Source organism: Poecilia latipinna, unplaced genomic scaffold (genome assembly GCF_001443285.1).
Source record: "Poecilia latipinna isolate Pla-1442-1.1 unplaced genomic scaffold, P_latipinna-1.0 Scaffold629, whole genome shotgun sequence".
NCBI classification, from domain to species: domain Eukaryota; kingdom Metazoa; phylum Chordata; class Actinopteri; order Cyprinodontiformes; family Poeciliidae; genus Poecilia; species Poecilia latipinna.
This window is the reverse complement of record NW_015113245.1, coordinates 406685-416684: the sequence shown is the minus strand read 5'-3', so window position 1 is coordinate 416684 and position 10000 is coordinate 406685. Positions and strand designations below refer to the sequence as shown.

Genomic DNA, 10000 nt, shown 5'->3' with positions numbered 1-10000 from the left:
TCACTTACAGCCTGCAGTTATTAACTGATTGTAAATAGTGGCTCTGTAAGAATTGAGCTATAAGTAAACAAAGGGGAATTCTCAGGATGAGTTTTGCATTAAGCATACAGATTCTGTCTGCAAGAGGACCGAAATGCATCCGCTCGGGGAACAGGACCGCAAATATGACTGATAGCACAAAAGGTTGATACATTTTTCATCGTGCTCCTCATTGCTTACTTCCTATTGTTAGCAGATGGCTGCTTTTGGTGGAGATATCAATTTTCCTTGTCATTAAATTTAGCTTATCTTGAGAACTGAAGGGTGAGGTAATTTTTTTTTGTCTCTAACCTTGACAGACAAATTGAATAAGGAAACTTTAATATCTGCCACATAAAATAATGCTGCCTGGTGATGGACAGGCACCAGGGTTTACTCATCACTCAGCCAGTGACTGCTGCAGAAATGTACCATCCCACTGCATGACACTGCAATCATGGGGTATGGTCTAGAACACTGTATAGTTAACTGGTGGGTGGATAAAATAATCTAACAGTAGACAACAAAATGTCTTAAAATTATTAAATGGACTGAAGTATAAAATACATTACAACACTGTCAAAACAGTTATGCCCATTTGTGGGCAAAGCTGTTGAAATATCACACAAGTCATACACACAAGTTCACATTTTCATTTTTCTCATTACCTCTGAAGGAGTCATACAAATAAACAGTTGTGTTAATTGGACGGTCATGAAACACATTTTCTGACAATGACATGTACAGAAGGAATGATGTAATCATATTCTAACGTAGCAGGATATTTAACATTCATTGACCTACACACATTAAACATATATTACTTAGGCAAGCAAAGTTACAGAATCGCTCAGAGCAGAAAGAGCATTTACCATTATTCTGCTTGAGCACACTCTGACTGGCTCAGGCTGGGGCCAGTGGGGCAGGAAGCTCTGTACACACTGAAGTCTGATGGCTGTCGGCATAAAACAGCGCTTGAAGTCCTCTGTGCTTCAGCTGGGAAGAAGTGGCTTTGTAACAGGTCGACATACACCACAGGGGGCGGCAGGTTTGTTGTTTGGTGTGAAGCAAACGATTCTGGATTCAGCACTGATGACACATACTTCCCTCTTGGCTTGCCTTTAAATAACACACAAAAAACCCCTGGCATATCTGACATCAGCATATTGGTCAAAAGTGGGCCTTTCGCCAGGAGCCACCTGCAGAAGTGACACACGATTTAGATGAGATTCAGCAACAAACGGGGATGATTCAAACGAAAATTTCCAGGAAACTGGGTTTTTGGTCAGCCTCCCTCATATTAAAGAGTCTGAGCTTCGGGGTTAGCAATGTTATTCTTTCATTTCTGTGACAGCAAATGTAGGACAGATTATTAATTAAGCATTCTAACAAATAGTGACAATGATTTAAAGTCTGTAGTATTACACTGTTCCATTACAGTCTGTCTTGGAAAGTACAGCCATGAAGCACACTGGTTCAAATGCTTTGTCATTGTAGTAAACACTAGGCACTCGTATTTGAGTCCGTACCGTGTACACGGGCTTTCAAAATTGGATGCAAGACTCACTGTGATTATGAAAAATCTCTTCTCACTAGCAGAGACTGAATTGAAGCTATTCATATTCACATCTATAATGACAAAAAACAAAAGCAAAAAACAACCAAAGATCAACAGCAGCAAAAATGACAGTGGCATCATCATGTAGATAGTGTTTTTTTTGGTAATGGTCAATGTTGTTTGTTTGCACTTCATGTAATAGATATTAGATGTGTAATGACAAAATATTGTTATACTTTATATTTCTGTAATTTGATGTTTTTGCTTTTTTTTAAAAAAAAATCTTAATTTTCATGTTTTGTCTTTGTTAAGCACTCAGATCTTTTTTGTGAAAGTTGCTAAAAATAAATTGAATTTACTGAAAATAAATGTAATATTATTTGAACAAGAGGTTATTGCAACTTTTGCATTTCTGTCACTTTGCTTGCCTGGGCAGATTTATTAATTTACAAGTTAACTTGAACAGCACATCTGCGGCATTAAGGGACAAAGTAATTTTTTAAATGATCTGCAATGGCCTCATTCTTTTACATCACTAAAAGCAGATATTTTAACAGGCGTACACTTTTGAGCATCATGATATATGCTGTGCCATATATGCCACAAAATATTCTTTCTGAAAACAGTCTGTAAAAAATATGTTGTGTTTGACTTATGTTAATTTAAATTACCCAGTTTTTGCTAGAGGATAATTGTGATGGTGAATCTTGCAGCCTTTTCAGAAAGCACCATCCTCTCTACAGCAAGTTCAACATTTCTGGCAACGAAAATAAAGTTCACTCCACCAAACAATGTTTGTAGAGTCGAAAGCTTTGACGGTGCTTAAGATAGAGCAGCTGAGCAAATTATCACAGCTTATCTGACAACAGAGGCCAAAAGCTCTGATGGAAAAGTAACCCATTATGTGTCTGTGCAAAGTCTTTGCCAGCAGCAATTACATTTAAAATNTGTTCATAGATTGAGAGGCAATCTGAGGCAGTGCAAGTGTGTGTTTGTGTGTGCGAGAGGCATCTGAAACATATTCTCCCCTCCACAACAGGAAGTGAGGTGGCAGTTTGAAAATGTCAGTATGGCCATCAGCTCTCACAATAACCATGACTGTTGCTTAATTGGGTGATTTACTGCCAGTTTTTCTCTAATCAGCAAACTTTCATAGTATTGACATGTAGTTACCTTAGTCTGATCTACATATCAGGTGTGTATGCTGATGATCAATGTTTAAAAAGTGAAACCAAAAAGAGATGATTAAATTTATCTTTAGGGACAAGGATCTTAGGGAATGCAATCATACAGAGAGGAAATAAAGGATCTTCAATAATGCTCCTTTGTGCACCTGCTTTGCAACACTGTCACTGAAGGAGTTGTCCAGTTGAGCAACAGATTCATGTATAAGGGTGAGGGTGTTACAGCCATTAGTGATTTAGTTTTAGCCAGGGTCGTCCTGTCTTCGACCCCCTGCACTGACATGCTGTTGCTGTGTGTTTCTGCAGGAAGATGCCTCTAACATCACCATTCTGGGTCTGCTCCTGGAGTGCAGTTTCCCAAAGAGTTTACTGAACAGTCCTCAGGTACTCCTCGTTTTCTCAGCCTGTCAGTGTTATTTTGCTTTTTATAAGCCAATGTCTCACAACTCAGGGAAGCTTTACATTAAAATTTTGTTTTGAATTTTACAAACTAAATGTTGTTTTACATTGAAGCAGGAATATAAAGCAGAAAAAAATTTACTTTTTCCATTTGACTTGACAAGAGAGCCAGATTCTCTAAAGCTTTGGCTGGATTACTTACCATTAGATTTTCTCTCTTACTCCTTGGCGTACTTGGATCTCTTTCCAAACATTTAATTGTTTTGTTAAGAGACACTATACTGTAATTACTAAAGAACTCCCTGTACTCATTATACAACTCTTAAAAGCAAGACTTCTTAAATGTTACCATTACTGTACTGCCGTAATGGTACCTTTCAAATGTCTCTCCTAAAAGACTAGTAAGTCTATGGGTCCATGAGTCGTCATGGCAGTTCAGGGGTTAAAACAGCTTCAGCTTCTTTTTTTTTTTTCATGATGTTGCAGTTTGCTATTTTTTGAACCGGATAAAAGCCAGACCATTTTATAATCTTTATCATTAATTTAGGAAATTTGTTGTTGTGTTTTCTTTGATAACAGCAACAGTCTTGAATGACTGTAATTATTGATTGAATAATTAATGTTGTTGTTAGAGCATCAATACAAATTTGATGTGAGGTTTAATGTTTTCATTGCAAGAATTGAAACATGTATATTTTGTACACCCAGAACATTTCCATGACTTTATTTGATATAGTTAACTTTTTTGCTTTGACTTGCTGGCTTGTTGGTCTCCTCTCCTGCACTGCACACCAATCTTCCCTTATCTCAGATATCTTTCTGGTAAGAAGTGTCCCCATACCAGTTTATTCCACACCGAGTACGAGTACCTCAGTTTATGTTGTCACCAATACCGATATTTAGCAAATTGGCATGTATGTATATATTTTTATTTACCTTATTTTATTTCTTTATTTTGAACATGATAGCATAAAATAAGAAACATAAGGAATGGAAGAGACATATTTTTGTAGCCACAGTAATCTTGACGTGTTCAAAAAGGAGTAGTATGGGCTCCTACCACACAAAGTTATACTGTGTTTTTGGATGGAACCTCGTTATTAGATCAAAAAAGGAAAACATTATCGTACGTAGAAGTTACACAATTTAATAGTAAGAATCTTTGACACTATAGATATGTTATAGTTTTGAGTCTAAATAAATTAGCAGATTAGCAAATATATGCCACTAAATATAAACACCATTTACTCCAAGTCCCTATATTCATCTATACATAAATACACACATTTACTATATAAATTTATGTCCACCCTTGTATAATCTTAGTTCACACAGTAACGTTTAAAAACAAATTAAATTAATTTACAACAGGGTGACTCCTCTTCTTTTTAAGCCTATGGTCTCTCTGACTGTTTTAACAAATCCTAAATAGAGCAACACAAATTTAGTCTTAACCTTCAGCTTTGCTGAAGGTTGTGCACACCACATACCTCACCTGTTTGGACTGGTGGCACTAGCTGCTTTTCCATTATAAATGTGTACAAATCTTTATCTATATTCTACTATTGTCAAAAAAAAAACAAAAAACTCCACGCCACAGACCGGTACCAGTCCATGGACCAATTGGTACTGGGCTGCACAAGAAAAAAAAAATAGATTTCTGTTTTATGCATTATCTGAGTCTGGAGGATCTTTTATTTTGAAAATCCTTTAACCGAATTTTCTCGGTTATGTCTTACGTGCTAACATTGAGCCACAAGCAGCAAAGTGAGTAAGAAACAGATCAGATGTCTTTGGAAAGTTTCTTTGCAAAGGGGAAAAGGCCCAGAGAAGAGATAGGAGAATGATTTATCCCGTACCGGTAGGTGATTCCCATATTCCAAGCCCACTCTACATGTTATGCGGCGACCAGCTTGCTAATGAGGAAATGAAGCTTCAAAACTACTTCGCTATCTAGAGATCAAGCACTCTGTGCATTTAAGCAACACACTTTGGATGTTATTGTCTCCCATCACTCATAGATGGGACTGTCTTGTTGCAGAGAAACAAGCTCAGGGCTCCCATTGATTTGTCATGAGTTAAAATTTTCATGGAAGTAAAATGTTTGTTTTTGTGGTGCCTCTGTATCTTATTTTGAAGGGATGTGTTAATGTTGCCAAAGCGACCAGAGTCAGAGAGTGTTAGGGCAGTGGTCGAGATGAAAGGAGTAGAGCTTGTGAATCTTAAGTCTGGTTCACACGACACAATTTAAGAATTGTCAGCCGATTTTCCAAATCTCTGTGACAACAGAGCTGATAAAAGTACAACAGGTTTAATCGAACTGATTTCACTCACGAACATCCCGATTCCAGAAGAAAATCTAGTAAGACCCCCAACATACCATATATGAATTTAGAATAAACAAACTCGGATGACGATGTAGAAGCAGTAGTGATAGTTTGCGGACTCAAAGAGCTGCCTTGAACGGCCCTCGCAGCTTAGCGCCGCTCCGGCCTATTGGCCACCGCAGGGGTTCCAGCACCGCCACACGCCAGCCACCGCAGACGCTCTCGTGTGGCTCCCGCGCTCGTCCTCCAGGCGATATGCATTGATGCGTTCGGCAGCGCTCCCCAGCGATGCACAAAAAATCTGGTGCAGTTTGGGCCATGCAGCAAGGAGATACAGCTCTTTGATTAACCTAGTGGGCGCAGTGGAGTCAAATTACAATGTAATGCTATTGGGCTCTTTAGAGGTTCACCAGAGTCAATCATAAAAAGTCTGGTGCAAATCGGATGATGCATGTGTGAATTAGAGACGATCGTAGACATATGGCGAGCATTGCTATTCGCTATTTAGCCACGCCCACATGGTTCAGCCAGCAGCCAACATTCACAGAGTTCAACATCATGTAATTTTATATCAGTTGGCACAGGATTGATCCCATTTGAATCATGGAGTAATAGTACAACATCCAGCAGAAAAGAACAGGTGACTTCCTTTTGGAGGGGGTCGGGGCTTAGGTGATGTCATCAATTCACCATGTTAATGTGATCAAGGCTGGTCTATAATGAGACATGGAAAGTCTGATTCAGCTCTGACCTGTCCTGGAGAACTTATTGCATTCTAATGTTTCATGGCAGAAAGCCAAAGTTTGACGCTTAGCCACGCCCACATGCTTTGATGTACGAGAATTCTTTAGATAACTTTTCACCTTTAATGTCTCAAGAGTGTGCTGAGTGAGTTTCAAGTCTGTATCTCAAAAGATGTAGGAGTTCGATCAGATGTGATGTGTATGAAAAAAAGGAAATGGCGGGTTTGATCCAAAATGGCCGACTTCCTGTTGGGTTTGCACCATAGCTCCAAGAGACTTTTTTGTATTTCCTTACAAGATACACTTGTGTACCAAGTTTCATATTTCTAGGTTAAAGCATGGCTTGGGGCTGATCATTTAAAAAATTCTAGGGGGCGCTGTAGAGAAATTAGGCCACGCCCACCAACGACTGTTATGGATTCCTGTTCGGGGATGGATAAAGATGCATCCTAGTGAGTTTGGTGCAGCTCGGCTCAAAAATATAGAATTTACTGCCAAATGTATGGCAACGGCGTTACAGGTCACTTCGCCACAGCGCCATTGCCACGCCCTCCGTTGAAAACTGTTGGCACTTTAAAGCAAGTGAGACCAACTTATGAGAGGCCCCATGGGCCAAAACTTACAAACTTTCTTACACGTACTATCAAACTCTCTTACACGTACCATCAAACTCTCTAATATTCGCTATCAAACTCTCTGACAGAGTTTGATTGCAATGGAGTTTAACTTAAAATTTCAGTTTCTGATTGGACCCCAGGCAGGCTTTTCAAAATAAAAGCAGACCTTCGGTTTATGTTTAATTCATGTTTCTCTCCTGCGGCTTTAAAAATGTTAAACTTTGTGTTAATTGATTTGCTAAAGGAAATCATGTATCTGAAAATAAATTAAAACATATTATGTGGGCAAAAAATTCTGTAAACCACATATGTGCTACCTCAATCAAAATTGCTGACATTTGACATGCAAAAAAATCTTTCAGATTACATAAACAATACCTTACCAGGTACTTCTCTCACTTCAGGATGACACAGGGACACCTATAAGACCAATTTTAACTGAGGTTGCACATATGTGCTTTACAGGATTTTTTGCCCACACAATATTTTTTTTCAGATACATAATGTCGTTTTGCAAATTAAAACCCTCTATGGCATGGCGTTGCCCTCGGGCAACAAACCACATTTCTGTACCTCACGTTGCTCCTTTATTTTATTTTTGGGGGTTGATGATTTAAAATACATCCAGACATATTTTTGTCCAAATAAAAGAGATATTGAGGTTCAAGTGACCTTTTACTTAGAAGAGGAGCAGTCCTTTTTATGAAGCAGAAGTGCATGATACACCTTGCCTCCTACTTGTAAGTTATACATCACTTTTCTTCATGTTTAAATTTGGGTCACTAACTAAAAATATTTTCATATCTGTGAGTATGTAAAGAAGCATTATAGATCATTTCAAGACAATTTTTTTATAATTTATATCCTAAAACTGTGTTTTTTTGTTTGTTGCCTCAGGGCAACATTGCACAGTTACGGCCCTTTTGCTCAGACAATATTATTCTAATGCAATGACATGCAATTGATTACAAAATAATTATCAGAGCCAATTTTTTTACTTTATTATTGACTAACAGCAACAGGAGATAGATGCAAGATCGTTTCATGGACAAAATGTGCATGGTTCATAAGCTGGGGTCATTCCCAATGAAAACATGAGGATCCACTGTACAACCATTATTTCATTGTTTGTTTATCCTCAAAACTGACTTCAGTCCCAAAGGGTGAAGAGCTGGTCATCAATGAACAAATGGCCCCATTCCAAGGCAGGTAAAGACTGAAGCAATACCTGCTAAACCCAAATATACGGGTCTGCAGGGTACTTCATATGGCTGGTGCAGATGGTGTTCCTTACAACTTGAAAATCTACACAGGGTGAGCCGTACCACCACCAAATCTACCAGATATGGGAGCTGGTGGAAATGTTGTCCTTTGCTTGGCTCAAATTCTACCAAAAAAATCAGAACTACAAACTCTTAAAAAAAGAACCTGCAGCCCTAAGTCCTGTCACTGATGAGAATCTGGTCGCTACAACCCATAGATAATCAGATAACCAGATGGTGATTCCCAGGTACACCAATAATCAAGTGCCAAAAATGTGATACACACTTTTTCACATCAGCAAGCAATTCCTTCCTGACGTTTATAATAGGGAAAAAGACTGATTTCAACATCCTTAGTGATTTTAACTGCCAAACGTACAAACACACAAATGCTCGTTTTAGTAATTTGCGCAAATGTACCATTCATTAATGAAAGTTGTTTATTTTATATTTGGTGAGTTGGAACCATGTCTGATTTATTTTTGTCAAAAAAAGTTTTTTTATGACTATAGTTTCTGTTTGATTTGTATTTCATTTCTCATAATCACTGTAGAAAACCTGGCGGTTTAGACCCCTTGTAGCTCAATGTTGCCCTGAGGCAACAAACCCAAATCCGGTTCCGGGAGGTGTCAGGGTCCAATTTTATGATTGGACCCAACAAGCTCCCAAAGAATGCAGGAAAATATTTTTCCCCCCAAAAAATAAAAAGTCATGCCATAGAGGGTTAATTAACACAAAGCTTTAGCCTGTTAAAGCCGCCGGAGAGAAACTTGATGTGTGAATCAAACATAAAGTGGACATGGGCTTTTATTTTGAAAAGAGAGCGCCATAACTTGTGCTGTCGCGCACATTAAAATCAAGTGCAGGCTGGCTTTACTGCCATTTCCGAAGAGATGGCTAGCTTTATCCCACTGATAGATGGGGTTTCCGATGCTGGCTGTCGGCTTCTAAAGACTTCTGATAATGCTGACATTACTGTGGGAGCGCTAACGATGTCATTTAAAATATTCACTGTTGCCTCTGTTAGTCGCTGCCGCTCAGCTATTTTTCTGTCCGTGAAAACCTGCCTACTCCTGCCTGGGGTCCAATCAGAAACTGAAATTTTAAGTTAACTTCCGTTGCAATCAAACTCTGTCAGAGAGTTTGATAGTACGTGTAAGAGAGTTTGATAGTGAATGTGAGACAGTTTGATAGTGAATGTGAGAGAGTTTGATAGTACGTGTAAGAGTTTGATAGTACGTGTAAGAGATTTTGACTGTGAGTGTAAAGAGAGTTTGTAAGTTTTGGCCCATGGGGCCTCTCATACCAACTTGTTATCTGTCATCCAACACAGAATCATCTTGATTAGGTTGAGAGAGCCAGAGATGGAGCTGTACAAGTCAAAAAAAGGCACTTCCTGTTCTGAGGGGGCGGGGCTTAGATGACGTCAGACTATGACAACATAGGATCGCAGGGGACCCAACCAGGATCACTCATGTCAAGTTTGGTGCAGCTGGCCTCAAAATTGTGGAATCCACAGCCAAACGTAAGGACACGGCGTTTAGGGTCACTTCGCCACGCCGCCACGCCCACCTGCTGGATTTAAATGAGCTTGGCTTGGAATCCTCAACACACCAACATGTTTTCTGTCTGTGGACACAGTTTCACCTCGATTAGGTCAAAGGGGTCTGATAGCGACCGTTCAGCGTAAAAAATGACACTTCCTGTTGTCAGGGGGCGTGGCCTAAGTGACGTCATCATTTGACCGTTGGGTATTGTAGAGCATCCCATGATGATCAATCACTGAAAGTTTGGTGCTTCTATGAGTTTTTTTCAAAGAGTTATAACAGTTTGATGTTTCATGGCGAATCGGTGACCTTTGACCTCAGGAAACCCCTTTTAGCAGGCACGAA

The 10000-nt window shown here is 39.1% G+C and overlaps 1 long non-coding RNA gene across 2 annotated transcripts in view; it reads right to left on the bottom strand.

Moving 5' to 3' along the window:
• Nucleotides 1-544: 544 nt before the first annotated feature.
• LOC106954126 (uncharacterized) overlaps nt 545-10000 on the bottom strand; it is a 35296-nt gene continuing 25840 nt past the window's right edge. Inside the window, exon 3 of one of the 2 annotated variants that reach the window (XR_001426304.1) lies at nt 545-1217. This is a non-coding gene — a long non-coding RNA (uncharacterized LOC106954126). The remainder of the gene's footprint in view (nt 1218-10000) is intronic. The other variant, XR_001426305.1, reaches the window with a different exon arrangement.